General features: G+C 35.1%; 1 protein-coding gene across 2 annotated transcripts in view; it reads right to left on the reverse strand.

Annotated features, from left to right (window-relative positions):
- The window catches only part of RNF24 (ring finger protein 24), a 79,006-nt gene that overhangs the window by 37,204 nt on the left and 18,853 nt on the right, over positions 1-22,949 (reverse strand). Inside the window, exon 2 of one of the 2 annotated variants that reach the window (XM_019462631.2) lies at positions 15,659-15,794. The exons of the other annotated variant lie outside the window; for it this stretch is intronic. The gene's annotated coding sequence lies outside the window, so the exon portion shown is untranslated. The remainder of the gene's footprint in view (positions 1-15,658; positions 15,795-22,949) is intronic. 2 annotated transcript variants of the gene reach the window in all.

The raw sequence follows: 22,949 nt of genomic DNA on the forward strand, positions 1-22,949 counted from the left end.
AAGTTCCCTTGTACCCCTTTGCAGTTAATCACCACTCCCACTGATCTGATTTCTATCATTACCGATTAATATAACAGAATTCCTGGTTATCTTTTTTAGTTGTATTACTGATTTCATGGAAGAAATTTTCACTATGTCCTTTATATAGGTGTTCCTTTCCATTTTTTAAGTCCTTCTTCAGTGGAGCACTTTCTTTTTTCCTATTGTTTTTTAGGTCTTCAACAGAAGAAACATACAATTCACTTGCCATGTTTTGTCCCAATCAAATTCTACAAGAAAATAAGAACTCTGAGGTGCTCATGAATGAAGCAGTCAAGCCCCTTCTATGGTGAGGCATCTGCTGATATGGACAAGTCTCTAGTAGCTAAGAGAACAGAAGTGCTAGCTACAGCTTAGTCCAGTGGGCTCCCTCATTAAGCTAGGAGGGAATACAAAGGATGTGGATACGCACAGAATTTTCTTTTACTGATGTTGTTCTCTAATAAAAGGTGGTTTTCACCTTTTATTTTCATAGAATCATGAAAAAACCTTCAAGTCTATGGTCCTATACAACTGTTGGTGGGCAACATGTATGGCTAATGCACACATAACATGGTCGACACCCAGGACTGCCTAAACATTCTTGTGCACTTCTGCCCCAGTACTATTTCTTAAAAAGATATCGCCTGCCCCATTGAATTGCCTTGGGACCTTAACAGAAAATCAGTTGACCATAAATATGTAAAGATTTATTTCTGGGCTCTGAATTACTTCATTGAACTGTATGTCTTTCTTTATTCCAATTTCACACAGTCTTGACTACCATAACTTTGTGGTAAGTTTTGAAATAAAAAAGTGTTAAGTCCTCCAACTTTGATGTTTTTCAATATTGTTTTGACTATTTTGGTTCTTTGTTATTACAAATAAAATTTAGGATCAGCTTGTTAATTTCTGCAAAAAAGCCAGCTGAGATTTTGAAGGAGATTGCTTTAAATCTATAAATTTGGGAAGAACTGCCATGTCAATAATAGTCTTCAAATGCATGAACATGGAATTTCTCTCATTTAGATGGTCTTTCATTTCTTTCAGATATGTTTTGTAGTTTTCAGTGTATTAGTCTTGCACTTCTTTTGTCAAATTTATTCCTAAGTGTTTTATCCTTTTTAATGCTACTGTGGATGGAATTGTTTTTTTAAATTTGTTTTGGGTTGTCCAATGTTTATATATAGAAATAAACTGATTTTCTCTATAATGATCTTATATCCTGTGACCTTACTGAACTCATTTATTAGTTTTTTTTTTATTCCTTTGTATTCCCTAAATGCAGGATGATCACTTCATCTGTGAATAAAGACAGCTTTATATCTTCTTTTCTAATCTGATTGTATTTCATTTTTCTTTCCTGAATTAATTGGCTAGAACCTCCAGTACACTGTTGAAAAGAAGTAGTGAATGCAGACATCCTTTGTTTCCATTCTTAGAGGAAAAGCATTTAGCATTTTATTATTAATTATGATGTTAGGATTTTATGTAGAAATTTTATATGCAAATTTCTTTTATTCCTAATTTGCTGAGAGTATTTAATCATAACAGTCTATTATATTAATTGTTTTCTGATGTTAAATTAATCTTGCATTTCTGGTGTAAATCTCAGTCACAATCATTTTTATATATTCTGGAAATCAGCTTTGTGGAGGATTTATGAAGCTACAGTCATAAAAGATATTGGTCTATAGTTTTCTTTTTTTTTTTTATAAAGTTTATTTATTTTGAGAGAGAGAGTGAGTGAGTGAGCAGGGGAGGAGCAGAGAGAGGGAGAGAGAGAGAATTTTAGGCAGGCTCCATGCTGTCAGCACAGAGCCTGATGTGAGGCTCTAACTCACGAACTGTAAGATCATGAACTGAGCCAAAACCAAGAGTTGGACCTTTAACCAATGGAGCCACCTACAGGTGCCCCTGTAGTTTTCCTTTCTTGTGACTTTTTTTTTTTTTTTTTTTGGCTTTGGTATCAGGCCAATACCCAGGATACCAAGGTATCCTGGTAAGATAACATACTAGTCTCAAAATGAGTTGTGAAGTGCCCCAGTTCCTCTATTTTCTGAAAGAGTTCATGAAAAATTGGTATTATTTCTTCTTTAAATGTTTAGTAAAATTCAGTGAGCCTATCTGGGTTTGGGTTTTTCTTTGTGGGAAGACTTCATAAGTTATTCAATTTGTTTACTGTTCTAGGTCTATTCAGATTTTTTATTTCTTGAGTCAGTTCAGTGATTTGGATCTAAGAATATGCCCATTTCATCTGCATTTTAACATTCATCGTTCATGGTATCCCTTTATAATTCTTTTAATTTTTCTAAGATTTGGTAGTGTGTATCCTCTTTCATTCGGGATTTTAGTAAGTTGTATCTTCCTTTTTACTTGATCAGTTTAGCTCAGAGGTTGGTAAACTAAGGCACATGGCTTATTTTCACATAGTCTATAAGCTAGGAATATTTTTCACATTTTAAAAGGTGTGCTAAAAACTCAAACAAACAAGAATATATGAAAAAGACCACCTGTGGCCCTCAAAGCCCCAAATATTCACTCTCTGGTCCCTTATAAAAAAAATTACCAATTCTTGCTTTAGCTAAAGTTCTCAATTTTGTTAATCTTTTCAAAGAACCAACTTTTAATTTTACTGATTTTCCTCTGCATTTCCTTGTTTTGTATTTCATGGATTTCTACTCTGATCTTTATTACATCCTGCCTTCTACTTGGTTTGGGTTTAGTCTGTTCTTTTTCTACTTCCTTATAGTGGAAGCTTAGGTCATGGGTTCGTATTCTTTACTCTTTCACTTTAAAAAAAAAAATTATTTACTTATTTGGAGAGACAGTGAGTGCATGCATGAGCAGGAGGGGCAGAAAGAGAAGGAGAGAGAGAATCCCAAGCAGGCTCTGCGCTGTCAGCCTACAGAGCCCAACATGGGGCTCAATCCCGCGAACCATGAGATCATGATCTGAGCTGAGACGAAGTCAGATGCTCAACTGACTGAGCCACCCAGGTGCCCCATCTTAACTCTTTTCTAATACAGGCATTTACAGCTATAAATTCTCTCTCTAACCTCTGCTTTAACTAGGTCCCTTTAATTTTTTATAATTATCAAAGATCTATTTTTTTGAGCAATAATTAAAAAAATAATTTACAGAATTTATGAAAAAACAAGTAGCAAATGATTATTACAAAAGTGATACCTTTGAATATAACTTTCAGAATTTTACTTTGTCACTTTTTTTTTTTTTTTTTTTTTTTAGAGAAAGAGAGAGAGCGTGATTGGGGTCGGGGCAGAAAGAGAGGGAGACACAGAATCTGAAGCAGGCTCCAGGCTCTGAGCTGTCAGCACAGAGCCTGATACGGGCCTCGAACTCACAAACCATGAAATCATGACCTGAGCTGAAGTCAGACGCTTAACCAACTGAGCTACCCAGGTGCCCTTTGTCACAACTTCTTAAGAGGCATACCCTGCATATGCTTAAAAATTTTTGAGGTGAAATTCACATAACATAAAATTAACCATTTTAAAGTGAGCAATACCAGTGTTATTTAGTGTCTTCACAATGTTGTGCAACCATCACCTCTAAGTCTAAAACATTTCATTACTCTAAATTCAGAGACACCCTGTATCCATGAAACAATCATTCCCTACACCTTCTCTACTCCTAGCCTTGGCAATCACCAGGCTATTTTCTCTTTCTATGGATTTACCAATTCTGGATATTTCATATATATAGCATCATTCAATAAATGACCTTAGTATCTGATTTCTTTCTTCGCATGTTTTTGAGGTTTTTACCCATATTGTAGCATGCATCAGTACTTCATTCCTTTTTATGGGTGAACAATATTCCATTGTATGTATATATTACAACTTGTTTATCCATTCATCCGTTGATGGACGTTTGGGTTCTTTCCACCTTTTGGTTACTGTGCTGCTATCAACCTTTGTATATAAGGATTTGCTTTAGCACCTGTTTTAGTTCTTTTATATATATTCCTAGAAGTGGTATAAGTGGGTCATATATATTTCTACATTTAACTTTTTGAGGAACCATCAAACTGTTTTCCACAATGGCTATACCACTTTACATTCCCAGCAGCAATGTACTTTCTTCATAATTCAACTTTCTTCATATTCTCAATAATATTTCTTATTTTCTGTGATTTTTATTTTTTAAAATATCCACTCTCATGGGCATAAAAGTGGCATTTCACTGTGATTTTGATGTACATTTCCCTAATGAGTAGTAACGTTAAACATCATTTTGTATGCTTATTTCACTTGTCTATATTCTTTGGAGAAAAGTCTGTTTAAGTCCTTTGCACATTTTTTAAAATGGGCTGTCTTTTTGTTGCTAAGCTAATAAGAGTTCTTTCTGTATTCTGGATACTAAACCCTTAATAGACACATAATTTATAATTATTTTCTCCCATTATGTAGTTTGTCTTTTATGTTTTGATAATTTCCTTAAATGTACAAAAAGATTAAATTTTGGTGAAGTCAAATTCATCTTTTTTCTTTTGTGGCTCATGCTTTTGGTGTCATACCTAGGAATCTATTGCTAAATCTAAGATCATGTAAGTTTACCTCTATGATTTTCTTCTAAGAGTTTTCTAGTTTCAGTTCTTATATTTAAGTCACTGGTCCATTTTGAGTTAATTTTTATGTAGGATATGAGAAAGGGATCCAACTGTATTCTTTCGCATGTGAATATCCAGTTATCCTAGCATCATTTATTAGACTGTTCTTTCCATACTGGTCTTCACACTCTTGTCAAAAATCAACTGGCCATAGCTGGTTGGGATTCATTTCTGGACTCTCAAATCTATTCCATTGGTTTATACCAGTACCACATTGCTGTGATTACTGTAGCTTCATAGTAAGTTTTGAACTGGAAGTGTTAAGTTTTCCAACTCTGTTCTTTGTCAAAACTGTTTTGGTTTTTTAATTTTTTTATTTAAAAAAAAATTTTTTTTTTAGCGTTTATTTATTTTTGAGACAGAGAGAAACAAAGCATGAACGGGGGAGGGTCAGAGTGAGGGAGACACAGAATCTGAAACAGGCTCCAGGCTCTGAGCTGTCAGCAGAGAGCCCGACACGGGGCTCGAACTCACGGACCACGAGATCATGACCTGGGCCGAAGTCGGCCGCTTAACCGACTGAGCCACCCAGGCGCCCCAAAACTGTTTTGGTTTTGGGGGCCCCTTACAATTCCATAAGAATTTGTGGACTGGCTTTTCCATTTATGCAAAAAAAATGATTGAAATTTTTATAGAAATTACACTGACTCTATATATTGCTTTAGGTAATCAATCCATTATTTTGGTTATTGTATTTTCATTTTCATCCAGTTCAAATGTTTTCTAATTTTGTGTTTTCTTTACCCATGGGCCATGTAGAAATACAGTATTTAATTCCAAATATTTGTGGGTTTCCCAAATTTCCTTCTTTTGGTGATATCTAATTTAATTCCATCATGATCAGAGAACACATCTTGTCAGGTTTCACTCCTTTTAAATTTATAGAGACTTGTTTTATGACCTAGCATAAAGTTTCCACTAAAGTTTAGTGGAACATAGTCATGCTCATTCATTGATGCTTTGTCCATGGCTGCTTTTGAGTTAAAACAGCAGAGTTGAGGCTGTGACAGAGACAATTCAGGTAATAAGTCTAAAATACTATGTGACCCTTTAAGAAAATTTTAACCAACACCTGGTAGCATATGGTCTATTTTGGAGGTTATTCCATGTGTGCTGAAGAACAATTGGTATTCTGCTGTCATTAGGTAGAGTATTCTATAAATGCCTGTTAAGTCAAGTTGGTTGATAGTGTTGGTTCAACTTTCATAGATCTTTGGTGATTTTTGGTGTAACTGTTCTACCCATTATTGAGAGTGAGGTCTTAAAATTTTCAATTCTTATTGTTGAATTACCTATTTTCCCCTTTAATTTTATCAGTTTTGCTTTGTGTATTTTGGGGCTCAGCTGTTAGGTGGGTATTTGTTTTTAACTGTTATATCTTCCTGATAAATTGATCATTTTATTATGAAATGTCTTTGTCTCATAATTTTTTTAAGTCTATCTTGTCTGTTGTTGGCATAGCCACTCTAGCTCTCTTATGCATATTCTTTGCAAGATTTCTCTTTTCCCATCATTTTCTGTCTTTGAATTTGGTGTGTCTCTTGTGACAGAATACTGTTGGACCTTTTTTTAATCCAGTCAGCCAATGTCTGCCTTTTAGTTGAAGTAATCCAGTCACATTCAATGTTATTATTGCTATGCTTGGGTTTATGTGCCATTTTGCTATTTGTTTTCCATATATCTCATGTCTTTTTTCTGACCTTTTTTGTATTGAGTGGATATTTTCTAATGTACCATTTTAATTCCTTTTTTGAATTTTAAAATATTTTTCCCTAATTGAGAATTTATTGACATAATTGTAGATTCATATGTAGTTGTAAGAAATAATAGATCCTTTGTATATTTTGCCAAATGTCCCACAGTGCTAACATTTTACAGTATAAATCATAACTATACAGGGCGCCTGGGTGGCTCAGTCAGTTAGGTGCTTGACTTCAGCTCAGATCATGATCTCGCAGTTCGTGAGTTTAAGCCCCCATTGTGCTCTGTGCTGACAACTCAGAGCCTGGAGCCTGCTTCGGATTCTGTGTCTCCCTCTGTCTGCCACTCCCCTGCTTGTGCTCGGTCTCTCTCTCTTTCTCGCTCAAAAATAAACATTAAAAAATCATAACTATATATTAGTTATATTTATAACGATAACATCACAAACGGGATAGCCATTGATATAACCAAGCTTACTCAGATTTCCTCAGTTTTCCTTATGCTTGTTCCTGCATGCATGCATGTGTGTATCTACCACCACAGAGAAGAATACTGAACAGTTCGAACACCAGAAGGATTCTTTCCTGACAACACACTACTGCCCTTCACTCTCAGGACCTAACCTTTGGCAATGACCAGTATGTCCTCCATGTCTAAGATGCTGTCATTTCAAAATTGATACATAAATGGAATAATTATGGAACTTTTTAGAGTTAGCTTTTAGCTTTTTCCACTCAGCCTAATTCTCTGGAGATTCAGGTAGGTTATTGCATGTATAGTTTGTTCCTTTTTATTCCACAGTTATGTATGTACCACAGTTTGTTTAGTCATTCATCTGCTGAAGGACATCTGGGTTGTTTCCAGTTTTGGCTATTACAAAAAAATCTGCTATGAACATTTGGGTACAACACACTTCTAAAATCCGTGGGTCAAAAGAGGTCTCAAAGGATACTTACAAAAAAATACAGTAAAGTTGACTGAAAATGGAAATACAATACATCAACATTTGTGGGACACAGATCAAGCAGTACCTAGAAGGAAATTCATACCACTAAAATGTATAACATTAGAATAGGAGAATTTCAAATCAATCTAAACTCTACATCAAGACTCTAGAAAATGAGCAAAATAAACCCAACTTAAACAGAAAGAAGGAAATAAAGAGCAGAAATCAATGAATTAAAAAAAGGAAAATGATCTAGAAAACCAATGAAACAAAAAGCCAAGACTGTTCTTTGAAACGATCAATAAGGGGCGCCTGGGTGGCTCAGTCGGTTGAGCGTCCGACTTCGGCTCAGGTCATGATCTCGCGGTCCGTGGGTTCGAGCCCCGCATCGGGCTCTATGCTTAGAGCCTGGAGCCTGTTTCAGATTCTGTGTCTCCCTCTTTCTCTGACCCTCCCCTGTTCATGCTCTCTCTCTGTCTCAAAAATAAATAAATGTTAAAAAAAAAAAAAAAAGAAAAGAAACGATCAATAAAACTGACAAACCTGTAGCAAGGATTAAAAAAAAAAAAAAGGCACAAATTACCAATATTAAAAATTAAACAGGAGGTATCACTACAGATCCTGCAGCCATCAAAAGGATTAGGGCATACACACATAAATTTAACAACCTAAATAAAAAAGACCAATTCCTCAAAAAACACAAACTACCATAACTCTAATATAAAGTAATCTGAATAGCTTTGTAACTTTTAACAGTTGAGTGTGTCATTTAAAAATACACAAAAAAGAAAGCTCCAGGCCCATATGATTTTACCCGAGAATTCTACCAAATGTTTAAAGAAGAATTAAAACCAATTATTGAAGATCTCTTGTGGAAAACAGGAGGAAATACTTTCTAATTAATTTTTTGAAGCTAGTATTACCCTGGTTGCCAAAGCCGATAAGGACAGTATCTCATGAACATAAACATAAAAATTCTCAACAGAATTTAGCAACTAGAATTCAGCAATATATAAAAAGAATTTTATATCAGGACCAAGTGGAGCTTATTCCAAGGATGTAAAGCTGGCTTAATATTTTTTTAAAAAATCAATGCAATCACTATATTAAACAGCTAAAGGATACAAAAAATCATATAACCATAATAATTAATGCAAAAAAAAAGCATCTGACAAAATTCAACATCAATTCAATATAAAAACCCCCAGAAATACAGGATTAGAAGGGAACTTCCTTGACTTGATAAAAAGCATCTACAAAAAATAACAACAAAAAAATCAAACACAAAAATACATGTGTTAAAATGTAGTGAGCCACAAATGGGATGTATAGCTTTCATGACTAGGAGGGAAGACTATGAAGCAAAGAAAACTGGATCATTTTAGTAAAATCTGAGAAGGAACAAAAGTTGTATGTGTGGGGGAGTAGTCATAAGAAAGCAAATGAAGGAAATATAAAATAAAATGGTAGGAACAAGATCTAAAGTTAATTATGAGGAAAATAAATGGTTTAAATCCCCTTAATAAAAAAGAGACTCTAAGACTACATAAAAACAATAATCAGTTATATGCTGTTTATAAGAAAATACTTACGACAATTCTAAGAATTTTCTAAATGAGGATGGTGATAGGAAAAATGAGCAAAAATATTTCACGTAAATATTGTATAAGTGTCAATTTCAAACAAGTAGAAATGAAGGCAGAAACAGGTTACATGGAACAATGATGCTTTATGATTAAAAAATTAGAGGTATATATAACCAAATAAGACATATAGACATAAACCTTTACTTAACACAGCATCCAAATACAAAAGCAAAGGTTATTAGAAACACACTAAGAATTTGGTAAAAATATAACCATGGTGCAGCCTAAAGAGAGAGAGAGAGAGAGAGAGAAAGAGAGAGAGAATATAAACAATACCATTAACAAATAATAAATATACATTTAGAACTTTGTATCTTACAGAGAAAACATATTCTTTTCAAATGGCTCTGGAACATCTACATTTAGATAAACTGTTTATTATAAGGAACATTTAAAAGACCACATTCTGTGCCCACAATGCAATAAAATTAACTCAACAGTAAAAAGATAAACAAAAGAAAACTAACTACTTGGGAATTCAAAAAATAATCTTTGAAATGACTTGGGTCCAAGAGGTAATCAAAATAAATTATAGGCCATTTAGAAATTAATCACATTGGAGGCAAAAGCCTTGTACTAAGAGAAAAATTCATAATCTTCAATCTTGTATTACCAATCTTTATGAAAATAAATGAGCAAAAGAATTCACTTTAGAAGCTAGAAAAAGAGTAAATCAAACAGAATAAACTAGAAGAATGTATTAATAAAGGTCAAACAGAAATAGATGGGTTAAAACAAACAAAAAATTCCACAGGGGAACTGAAATCAACCAACTAACCAATAAAATATTAAGAATGTGAAAAAGATAAAAACTACTAGTGTTATGCTGACATTTAAAAAAATCTCTTATAAGAGAATTCATTTATAAATGTATGATTTTATAGGAATATATAGAATTTTATAGGAATAAGAACCAAACTGCTCAAGAAGAAATCTTGAAAATATACAACTGTGTCTTCATAAAAAGGTCCAGACACTGATGGCAATGGAGGTGGAACTCCATCTAAACTTGTACAGATAATTCCATACCAAAAAAACTGACCCAGAGTACAGAAACAAAGAAAAAACAAAAAAGGTAGAGAGCATCCCAACATCTTTAAGCAGGTAAGCATAATCACGAAACCAAAACTAAAACTATATAGTGGAGTTCACAAACTTGAGGCTTATGTGCTAAATCTGGGCTTGTGAATATGTTTTGTTTGGCATATACAAAGTTTTAAAATTGAGATTAACAGTTTAAATTTGGGAGATATACAATTTTGTTCGGGCACCTGGGTGGCTCTGTAGATTAAACATCTGATTCTTGATTTTGGTTCAGGTCACGATCTCACAATTTGTGAATTGTGCGTCCCAAATTGGGACTCTGTGCTGACAGTGTGAAGCCTCCTTGGGATTCTCTCTCTCCCTCTCTGCTCCATATATATATATATGTATGTATATATACATATACATATATATGTATACATATATATGTGTGTGTATATATATATACATATATACATATGTATATATATATAATTTGCAATGTCCAGCTTTACATGGAAAAAGATCAGAAGATCTAATAATTTTGGGCTTCATTCTTGCAGGGCAACAATTGCTCAGTGGCCTTGAGGCCTCCAAGCTACTATGTTGCTGTGCAACTGGGAGGTGAGGAGGGGACATTCTTACATAGTAGGGTAAAGCGCACCCCTGGGCTAAGTCACTATGCTCTCATTTATCACAATTTCCACTATCCCCCTAATACTCCCTAACTCTGAACCAAATGTCAGTAGGTCACTTGTACTTATCCTGTTACTTTTCTCAAAGTAGATAAATATTTCTACCTCTATCAAAAGAAAGAAAGAAAGAAAGAAAGAAAGAAAGAAAGAAAGAAAGAAAGAAAGAAAGAAAGAAAGAAAAAGAAAAGAAGGAAGGAAGGAAGAAGGAAGGAAGGAAGAAGGAAGGAAGGAGGAAGGAAGGAAGGAAGGAAGGAAGGAAGGAAGGAAGGAATCAAGGACTGTATGATTTTTGTTTTCTACCCAAGTGTACTTGAGTGATTCAATTTTCTGCCTGGCCCTATTGCCACCAAGTTTGTTGCCTTTCCCTTATGATTTCTATCTTTGCTTTTTCCCACATCAGATAATAGAAATTCTCACCTATATTCTTTCTTAATACCTACATGGTATTTAACCCATCTAGAAACTATTGCGTGGAAAAAAGGCCTAAAATTGTTTTTCCAAATGGGTAGTCATCTATTGCAAAAGCATTTGTAAAGCTCTTTCTCCACTGTCTTAAAATTCTACCTTTTTCAGAGTCACTTTTTACATATGTCTGGGTCTGTTCCTGGATTCTGCAGTCCCTTCACTTTTTTCTATCTATTATAATGGCCTGCACCAGCATGCAATGTTTTGTTTTAATATAGCTTTATCATACCAATAATTAATACATGATAGGGCAATATTTCCATTATTACTCTTCTTTTTTAATATTTTCAGTAAGTCTTTATGTATTATTATTATTATTATTATTATTAGAGAGAACATGTGCATGCATATGGGAGAGGGGCTGAGGAAGACAGAGAATCCTAAGCAGGTTCCATACTCAGAGTACGGAGCCCAACATGGGACCCTATCCCATGACCCTAGGATCACGACCCGAGCTGATACCAAGAGTTAGATGCTCAACGACTGGGCCACCCAGGTACTCCTCAAGGCTTTCTTATACCATTTTTTTTTTTTTCAGATAAACAAAAGATATCCTGTTGGGAAGTTGACTGAAAGTATATTAAATTTATAGCTTACTTCAGGGAACTTATTTTTCATTTATTCTAGTTTCATTTTATGCCTTTCAGTAGACTTTATAGCTATATTCATACAGGTTTTATACTTTCCTTTAGTTTATTCCTAGTTATTACATGTACTTTTGCTGTTATTATGAATGGGATCTTTTCTTCCATTATGTTTTCTAAGCTGGTTATTCCTGGCATAGAGAAAAGCTACTGCTTTTTGTATATTTACTTTGGAGCCTAACATGGAAAAATTTTTTAGGGTAGGTGTGACTAAATGCCTACATAAAAATAAATCTTAATAAAGCACTCACAGCTCTGAGCAGTGAGACCCCAAGAACAACTAGCTACAAAACATACACCAAGGCAAATGAACATAGTGACTTTCAATCAGGCTTTTTACTTATATATCACCTAAAATAATTGTTATAAATATATTCTCACCAAATATAACTTTACTTTGAACTAGGTGATCTCTGGCTCATTGTTCTGACAATAAAACAGAAAATTTACAAGTTGTCTCTCAAGACCCTGCCCAAATGGTACAGTGCCCAAACAGTATGTGCTTTAGAAGATGCAATCTTTTTGTTTCCTAAGCATAACCAAAGATGGTCTCAGGAATGAATTACAAATATAAGAAAACCAAGATACATCCTTGTTTGTTTAGCTAGAGCATAGGAAAACAACTGCAGAAGAGATTATTCTCTCAGACCTGTGACTGAGGTTCAGCTGATGAGCCACAGTGTGGCCTTACTAGGCTGGCCAGGACCTGGCTCTACTGCAATAACTTGAGCCTAAAAGAATTAGATGGCAGGTTCTATGTCTCTATTAATAGTCAGGAGCAGATGTGGAGCCTCTGCAGCTCAGTCCAAGCTGACTGTTCTCTACTTTGTCAGAGGCCAATAAAACCACAACACATCTATTATGAGTTGGATTTGGTATATTTCACTACTAAAGAATACAGGAATTTGAATGTGTGCATCTCTGGAAGGATGCCTAAGAAATTGATAACATGAGCTGCTTTTGGTGAGGGGATGAGGTATCTAGGAGGACAGAGTCTTCATTATAGAATTTTCTGCATCTTTTTAATTTTTTGTATTTAAAGTAAAAGAAAAAATCCAGTGATGTATCTGACTAGTATTTGTCTATGTCTATAAAAGCTGGTAGAGCCAATGGTATTAAAAGATTTAATGTTTATTTTTGAGAGAGAGAGGAGCACAGAGTGCAAGTGGGGGAGGGGCAGAGAGAGAGGGGGAGACAGAATCTGAAGCAGGCTCCCTCTGAGCTGTCAGCACAGAGCTCTGCGCAGAGCTCGAACTCACAAATGGTGAGATCATGACCTCAGCCGAAGTCGGACGGTTAACCGAATGAGCCACCCAGGCTTCCCTGGTATTAAAGGATTTAAAGGGAGCAAGTATTAGAAGTCCATTTGTATAGAAGCATAAAGTATATGTACAGAATTAAGCATACATTTCCTGCCATATCTACAGTGCACCAGTGAATGTCAAGCATTTAGGTCCCCCAGAAAGCATCCTATACCACGTTAGAATACTTCCAAGTTTAGCAGAGAAACACTGCTTAAAATCACTTACACTCCTTGATTCTAAATCTATTCTAATGTACCAAAGTTATACAGTAATTTTAATTCCGTTTCCCCCATGTGACTTACATAAGAGAAAGTACAAAAGTTTTACTCATGCCTAGTCAACACTTGAGTTCACCTGAAAATTCCTTTTTTTTTAACAAAAAACTTTTTAAGTTTATTCATTTATTGAGAGAGAAAGAACAAGAGAGGGAGGGTCAGAGAGAGCGGGGGAGAGAGAGAATCCCAAGCACTCGACGCTGTCAGCACAGAGCTGGATATGGGGCTCAAACTGTGAGATCATGACCTGAGCTGAAACCAAGAGTTGGATGCTTAACCAACTGAGCCACCCAGGTGCCCCTGGTTCACCTGAAAATTCTATTTCTCATGATAAGTCTGTAAATTGACAGTCTTCTGAGCTTTGGTCAACAAGATTTTCCTAGGCCCTGGTTATCCTTGAGTATAGGTTAGGGTTGCATTTCCGTATGTGCAGAGGCCCAAACCCCAGAATGCAGAACCTCAGGTAGAGGTCATGCCCTGAGGTGCTTTGTGCCTGAGTACCTAAGCTGCTCCTCTTAGATGGTACCACCAACTCACTTCCTTCAAAGTGCTCCAGTCTATCACTTTCAGAAATTTCCTCTGCATTCCCAGTCTTTTATAATCTCCTCTGGTACTGGGCTATTGGAGATTCTAAGATATCAGGGCTCAAAAATCTTTCATCTTCAAAAGGCAGACAACTAGACAAGATAATTGGTTGGTATTCTGTAAATATTTCTCTAAATGCATCTTGTGTTATCTGAGTTACAAGTCTAAGGTCATTTTTATCTTTCATCCTCCAGAGGATAGTTATTTCCAGTGTTAAACTGGTAAGTAGGTATGTGAGTATACTGTCTTTAAGTGTCAAATCTGGAAAATAAGTACATGCCAAACTCTCAACCTGGAGGCAAAGGTTGGTTTTTCTCTACAATAACTTCAGTTTTTCCTTTACTGAAACTTCTTCCTATTTATAACACTCCCCCCCCCCCATTATTTGGAGGAGAGTTGCAGGAGCAAAAAACTAGGTATACAGGATTTGTTATAACCTATTTGTCTATTCCATGAATTTTAACCTGAATCTTTCCATTTAGCCTTAATTTTATTGACCACTCCACTATTCTTTAAAAAAATTTTTTTAATATTTATTTTTGAGAGAGAGAGAGAAAGAGAGAGACAGAGTGCAAGCGGGGGAGGGCAGAGAGAGGGAGACACAGAATCCGAAGTAGGCTTCAGGCTCTGAGCCGTCAGCACAGAGCCCGATGCAGGGCTCGAACTCACCAACTGTGAGATCAAGACCTGAGCTGAATCAGATGCTCAACCCGCTCAATCCACTGAGCCACTAGGTGCCCTGACCACTCCACTATCCTGATAAGATTTTTTTCCCCTTAAGGGATGTACATTTTTTTAAAAAATATTTTTACCACGGTGCTTCAAGGTGTTTTTTTTTTTTTTAATTCTAACTAGTTCTTTTTAATAGTCTTTGTGTCTTTTACTCTTTTCAGTCCTATTATTGACAATTCCATTCCTTCTACATTTCAGTTTTTTTTTTTTTTTTCCTGCTTCTTCTATTACCATTGTTTTCTCTGGTTTTGTACACAGCTTTTCTCTTTGTTGGTATTGCCCAAGTTCTAAAATCAAGGCTGTGGTGCTACCTTTGCTCGCCACAACTGAATTCTGTCTTCTTATACATTTTATATTTCAGATGTTTGTTATTTTGGTGGGTCTCTTTTTACTCTGTCATATTCCCAGTAATTATTCTGTGTTGGCTCCATAAAGACTTTCTCTCCATTTTTGTGTTAAGTCCCTATTTTCAGTTTAAATCATTCCATCAGATTTTTATGAGACTTCACTTTGATGATGGTGAGGTATTCAAATTTGATGTCTTGTATTCCTTTCTGACCTCTGTCCTAAGCACAACCATACATACAATATAATTTCACAAATAATCCGCTTATCAGCACTTAATGACCAACTTCTATTTAATTCAGTCTTGTGATTCAGTCTTGTGATTAAGGACGGAACTCTTAAAAGAGTATGGATTGTAGGAAAAAGAGCAGAATAATGCTGAGATAGGAGTACAAAATGAGAAGTTGTAAAGAAGGAAAATACTCTCAGGTTGAACTTTACATCATAATTACAAAGGCAGTACAAAGAAATGAGATGTAATGAGCAGTTCTCATTCTTAGCATGAAAACAAACCCTAAATGTAATATACCTGCTTACTTTTAGAAACAAGCTGATTCCCCCCACAAATGTTTTTTCTCACAACAAAAGAAATAAAAATGTAACAGGAGAGCAATGCCTGTGTCACTCAAAACCATACTCTAATTACCTGGGGATGTTTAATTTTCAACATCTCTCAAGTTTGATGAATGGGCCAGTGAGCCTCTTTCTTTAGAGCCAGATCTTATTCTACATTAATGGCTCATCATCTCCTGGGTTCTTGTACAGGTGGGCATAATAGACACCTGCAGAGCACAAAACAAATATAATTCTTAAAAACTGGTAAGTGCTTCTAGTTGCTGGAGTAAATGTATTATTGTTGGTGTAATGCTAATCTACTTATTTACTAGAATTATTAAAAAGATGGATCATGAAAAGAAAAATCTTCAGTATGAACTTTAAAAAAATTTTTTTGATTATGTTATGGATATGTTATTTGAGAAATGGTTATCTTTTCTATTCCTTCAAGAAAACCAACTTGATTATACAGAAGGAATTTAAATGATTATTTGCAGATGACAGTAAAATAAAAAAGAATACTTACTAATAAATATACACAATCTATATTAAGAAAATATGAAAGATACAAAAGAAGATGTAAATAACTGAAAATATATATCTGCTTCTTGGTTGTGGAAACTCAATATTATAAAGATTATCAATTTTCTTTAAATCTATAGATTTAATGCAGACAAAATGAAAAATACTGCCATAATTTGGCTTTTTTTCTGGAGGCTGGAGGGTAGTTAGAGAAGCTAGTTCTAGTTCAACAGGAAAAATGAAAATGGGAAAATAGCAGACATATTCCAAAAAAGAAAAACTTGTGTTACTACCACATGAACTGACAGATTACAGGACAGAATAGAGATGTGATAATTAATCATAGCTGCAGTTGCCAAATATCTCCAGTTTTCCATCTTCTGGGCACATGTATGACTATACTGATGGTGTGAGACTCTTCAGGGCCCTCTTCCCTTTAGCCAGGACAAAGAGCAATGTTCAAGATGGTGGCAACCCTGTTGGCCTAAGTTACTGAATGAAAGTCATGGTGCTGAGCCTCCAGCGACCCTTGATGGACATGTACCAAAAGGAAAGAAATTTCTTATTATAAACCACTAAGAGTTTGAGGTTGTTATGGCGGTTTAACCTAGCCTACCCTGGTGGATACAAGAAAGCTGGAGAGCAGTCTAAATTCATATAGGAATCTAATATATTATAAAGATATTATCCAGTAGTTGATATTACCCATTAGTAAGCACTCACACATTAGTGACATTGCCAATTAGTAAAACTGTCAGCCTCCATGAGAACAACTTGACAAAATTATGCATGAATTTACCCATTGACCCAGCAATTCCACATTTAGGAATTTAACTTTCAAATGTGCTTACATGTCTACTCAAAAACACATATATACCAGGCTCTTCTTTGCAGTCCTGCTTGTAATAGCAAAAGGTTGGAAGCAACCTAAATATGTAACTGGTTACAGTTTATCACCATAAACTAATTTTGCAGTTGTTAAAAAATGTTGTAAATAAGATACCTAGGAATAAACCTAACCAAAGAGGTGAAAGACCTGTACTCTGAAAACTATAAAACACTGATGAAAGAAAGTGAAGACAACATAAAGAAATGGAAAGACATTCCATGCTCATGGATTGGAAGAAAAAATACTGATAAAATGTCCATACTATCCAAAGCAACCTACACATTTAATGCAATCCCTATCAAAATATCAACAGCATTTTTCACACAGAACTAGAACAAACAATCCTAAAATTTGTATGGAACTACAAAAGACCCCGAATAGCCAAAACAACCTAGGAAAAGAAAAGCAGAGCTGGAGGCATCACAATTTCAGACTTCAAGTTATATTACAAAGCTGTAGAAATCGAAACCGTATAGTACTGGCACAAAAACAGACACATGGTCAATGGAACAGAATGGAAAACCCAGAAATAAAGCCACAATTCTATGGTCAATTAATCTTTGACAAAGCAGGAAAAAGTATCCAATGGAAAAAAGTCTCCTCAACAAATGGCATTTGGAAAACTGAACAACTTGTAAAAGAATGAAACTGGACCACTTTCTTATACCATACACAAAAATAAATTAAAAATGGATTAAAGACCTAACTGTGAGATCTGAAACCATAAAAATCCTAGAAGCGAACACAGGCAGTAACCTCTTTGACATTGGCTGTAGCAACTTTTTTCTAGATATGTCTCCTGAGGCAAAGGAAACAAAAGCAAAAATAAGCTATTGGGACTACATCAAAGTAAAAAGCTTCTGCACATCAAAGGAAATAATCAACAAAACTAAAAGGCAACCTACAGAATGGGAGATGATATTTGCAAATGATATATTCAATAAAGGGCTAGTATCAAAAATACATAAAGAACTTATAAAACTCAACACTGAAAAACAAATAATCTAATTAGGAAATGGGCAGAAGACATGAAGATATTTCTCCAAAAAAGACATAAAAAACGAAACAAAAAAATTAACCAAAAGACATACAGATGGCCAACAGACATATGAAAAGATGCTTTACCATCACTTATCATCAGGGAAATGCAAATCAAAACTACAATGAGATATCACCTCACACTGGTCAGAATGACTAAAATCAACACAAGAAAACAAAGGTGTTGGGAGGATGTGGAGAAAAAGGAATCCTCTTGCACTGCTGGTGGGAATGAAAACTGGGCAGCCACTCTGGAAACCAGTATGGAGGTTACTCAATAAGTTAAAAATAGAACTACCCTACGATCCAGCGATTGCACTACTGGGTATTACCCAAAGGATACAAAAACACTAATTCAAAGGGATACATGCACCCCCATATTTATTGCCCCATTATTTTTTATTTTTTTATTAAAAAAATTTTTTTAATGTTTTTATTTATTTTTGAGACAGAGAGAGACAGAGCATGAGCAGGGGAGGAGCTGAGAGAGAAGGAGACACAGAATCCAAAGTAGGCTCCAGGCTCTGAGCTGTTAGCACAGAGCCTGACGCGGGGCTCAAACTCACAGACTGTAAGATCATGACGTGAGCTGAAGTCGGACGCCCAACCGACTGAGCCACCCAGGTGCCCCTGCCCCATTATTTACAACAGCCAAAATATGGAAACAGTCCAAGAGTTCACTGATTGATGAATGGATAAAGAAAATGTGGTATATATATATATATATATATGTATATATATATATATATATATATACACACACACACATACACACACACATACAGTGGAATACTACTCAGCCATAAAAGGAATGAAATCTTGCCATTTGCAACAACATGGATGGATGGAGCTAAAGAATGTAATGCTAAACAAAATAAGTCAGTCAGAGAAAGATAAATACCATATGATTTCACTCATATGTGGAAGTTAAGAAACAAATGAGCAATGGGGAAAAAGAGAGAGACAAACCTAGAAACAGACTCTTAACTATAGAGAACAAACTGATGGCTACCAGAGGAGAGGTGGGGGGTGGGGGGAATGGGTAAAATACGTGATGGGGATTAAAGAGTGCACCTATAATGATGAGCACTGGGTGATTAAAAATGTATTTTGTGCTGATTTGGCACAGTTTGCATGATAATATTACTAAGTAAACAAAATAAAAACAAGGTACAGATCTGTGTATGTGGCACATTACCATAAATGTAAAAAGATTAAGAGAGAAACTAGCTTTGCATATGCCTAAAACATCTCTTAAAGGATATATAAAAAACTGGCACCAGTGACTGTTTCTGACAGGGCTGGAGGAAGACTGACTTTTCATCAAATATCTGTTTAAAATACTGAACCTGGGTGGTTCAGTTGGTTAAGCCTCCAACTTCGGCTCAGGTCATGATCTTGTGGTTCACGGGTTCGAGCTCCACGTTGGACTCTCTCTGCCCCTCCCCTGCCTATGCTCGCTCTCTCTTTCTCAAAACTAAATAAACATTAAAAAATAAATAAATAGAATACCTTTTATATCTTATAATATGTGCATACATTACTTACTAAGGAGGCTACAACAGAAATTTAACTGTAAATGTAAATAGAAAAAGGTTCCCTGTGTTGTTTGTAAAGATTTGTAAGGATTTTTCAAATTTGATTATTATTTAAAAGACTTGGTTGAAAATCCTGGCCTTTTTGGGACAGATTTGGTGAGGAAAATTTTCCATAAGGATTATTAGATATTTCATAAATATCCTATGGCTATCCATCTTAAATCAACATTTGCTTAGGATAATTATCTAATGATTTTAATTCTACTTTTACAAATTATATAAATTGTTTCTTCTCTCATTATCTAATATTTCTAGAACAATGTTAAAAATACAATGGAAATTGTTTTCCTCATAATCTTATGAGATTGTTGTTTTATCAATAAATAAGATGTGTAGGGGTGCCTGAGTGTCTCAGTAGGTTGAGCATCCGACCTTGGCTCAGGTCATGATCTCACAGTTCGTGAGTTTGAGCCCCACGTCTGGCTCTGGGCTGACAGCTCAGAGCCTGGAGCCTGCTTCGGATTCTGTGTCTCCCTCTGTCTGGTCTGCCCCTCCGCTGCTTGCACTCTGTCTCTCGCATTGTCTCAAAAATAAATAAGCATTAAAAAATAAAAAATAAAATATATAAATAGGATGTGTATAGCACTGAGACACAGACACGGGCACATATATACATACCATATATTAAGGAAGTTTCCATCTATTCTTAATAAACTACTTTTTTACTAAATTGGAAAATGCATTGCTTGAGGATAACAGATTTTATTTTTTCATTTTACCAACTCAGTAACAATCTTTTTAATATTTCTCTTCTTCAAAGATAAGCAATTGAAAAAAAAAAAGAATCTGCTGCAGATCAGCATTTTTAGAATGTACCAATATATTGATACTAATACAAAGTTTAAAATTATGTGTTTCTGCCCTGTCTTGAGAGACATTTTGTTTAATTTGTGGTTCACTAAAACTAGATACTCCAAAAAAAAAAAAGATAAGCAATTGAGGACTACCGATGAGCAGCTCTGACTTCACGAGATCTTCTATTTCTTTGGCCTTTTGGTCTTGGCTTTAAATTAAAAAAAATTTTTTTTAATGTTTACTCATTTTTGAGAGGGAGAGAGAGAGACAGAGCACAAGCAAGGGAGGGGCAGAGAGAGAGGGAGACACAGAATCCAAAGCAGGCTCCAAACTCTGAGCTGTCAGCACAGAGCCCAGTGAGGGGCTAGAATTTACACTGTGAGATCATGACTTGAGTGGAAGTTGGATGTTTAATCTACTAAGCCATCCAGGCACCCCTGGTCTTGGTTTCAGATTGGGATTTTTGAAAAAGAGCCTGATTGATCTACATGAGGCTGCTTTAATGAAACAGCTAAAAATCAAGACAAAGCAAGAAGAATAATTAACATCTGATTGAAACCAGACAGCAGTCCTTCACCAGGTACTGAATCAGAGCATTAAACCACCTGAAATATGGATTTAGAATCAACTTTATAACCCTTAGATGTAAAATTTAAAAAAATTAAATTTCGCCACAGACACCTCAGCACTACTTAAATATATTGGCTGAGCTTTTTTTTTTTTTTTTTCCAATTTGTTATAGAATAACTTACTTTTGGAAACAAACTACAAGTTTGTATATAAGCCTCATATAATTGGTAGACTGGACATTGTACCTTTCTAGGGTCTTTTTTGAAAGTAGATCCACAGCTTCCACTGATGACTTTCACTTTAAATTTCAGGAAAACCAACAAATTTGGAGCTTTCATATTTGAAATTCTCTTCTTAGTGTTATGACTTCTAAAGCAAAAGGGCTAGACATTGGCTTAAATAAGTAAAAATAATGTTCATGTAAAATCTCTATATTAAGTATACTATACAATATTCAGCTTACTGCTTTGTGGTTCTTAGTCATATTGGTTCAAGTTCAAACTGACTGTTAATGATAAAAGACTCAAAATAATGTAAACACAATTATAAATATATCACCTATGGATTCTGATTGCACTCAATGCTACAATACAATTAATCTAGGGAAAAAAATAACCTTAAAAATCTCTGAAACTGGAGAATCTTTTTTCTTCAAACAATTCTTTAGGATATGAACCAAAGTGAACATTTTGCATAGTGTTTTAGAGTTTATAACTAGCATTCACATATATAAATCTCATTTAATTCTTAAAATCACTGTGGGATGGGTATTATACTTTGTATTCAGATGAAGGAATTGAGACTAACAAAGGTCAAGGTAGCTGCCCTACAGAAAACAATAGTGAATGGTGGAAGAGGGACTGAAACTCACATCTGAATCCAAATCCTTTCTTCTTCCCATAAGATCCTACTGCATCCTACTGTTGCATCCTACTGTTAGTGTTTCAATGGATGTACAAATGATTTCTGGGATTCCTGTGAGCAGTGAGTATGCTGATGCATCCTGGTTCATTGTTGTTGCCTTAGAGAGAGACTCAAGAAAGGCCAACAATATAATTACCAAACAATTTGGAGCTGTGAATATACATGTATATTTAAACTTTTAATTTTGAAATAATTTTAGATTTTCAGAGAAGCTGCACAAGTTACCATAAACCTTTCACCTAGCTTCCCCTAATGTTAAAATCTTACACAACCACCAGGACAGGAAATCAAGACTGGTGTAACACTACTGTACTGCCGACTTCATTCAAATTTCACCAGTTTTTCTATTGATTTTTTTTCTTTTCTAGGATCTACTCCAAGATCTCACATCCCATTTAATTGTGTCCCTTTATTTTTCTCCAATCTGTGACAAAGAACTGTGTCTTTTAAATTAAAATTAATTAAAGTTTATTTTATTCTGATTCTGAAAATGTCATGGCATTTCTGGAAACAGCACTGACTATTGAAAACATCACTTGGGAATGGCTGGGTATACATGATAACCAAGAACACATCCTGAACAAAGAGCCAGAGTGGCCTGAAAGACAGAAAAAGAGCTACTCTTTAAATAATGGAAAAAGTCAGCTGTGATAATCTGGAGAGGTCAGCTGTATTTAAGACGTTTGTCTACAGAAAATACACGAACAATCACTTGTAACTCCCTGGAAAAACACAGGTTACCAGACAGAAATCAATGCAACTCTGTTTAATGGAGCCGTCATGAAAGGTTATTATTATTATTATTATTATTATTATTATTTTTAATTAAAGGACTTGAGTTTGTTCAGTCTATAGATAAGGTAACTTAATAATTATATTCAAGTATACGAAAGGTTATTAGAAGGCACTACATTTCCTTTACATATGGATCACCTTTTGTAAATTGTATCATAAAAGTGGCTGAGTTGTGGCTAACTCTAAATCAAACCTGAACCACTGGGAAGGTGCACAGACAGACCCTGTTCAAGTTACTTTGGGGGAAGTGC

Source organism: Panthera pardus, unplaced genomic scaffold, assembly GCF_024362965.1.
Source record: "Panthera pardus isolate Hobbes unplaced genomic scaffold, ASM2436296v1 HiC_scaffold_25, whole genome shotgun sequence".
NCBI classification, from domain to species: domain Eukaryota; kingdom Metazoa; phylum Chordata; class Mammalia; order Carnivora; family Felidae; genus Panthera; species Panthera pardus.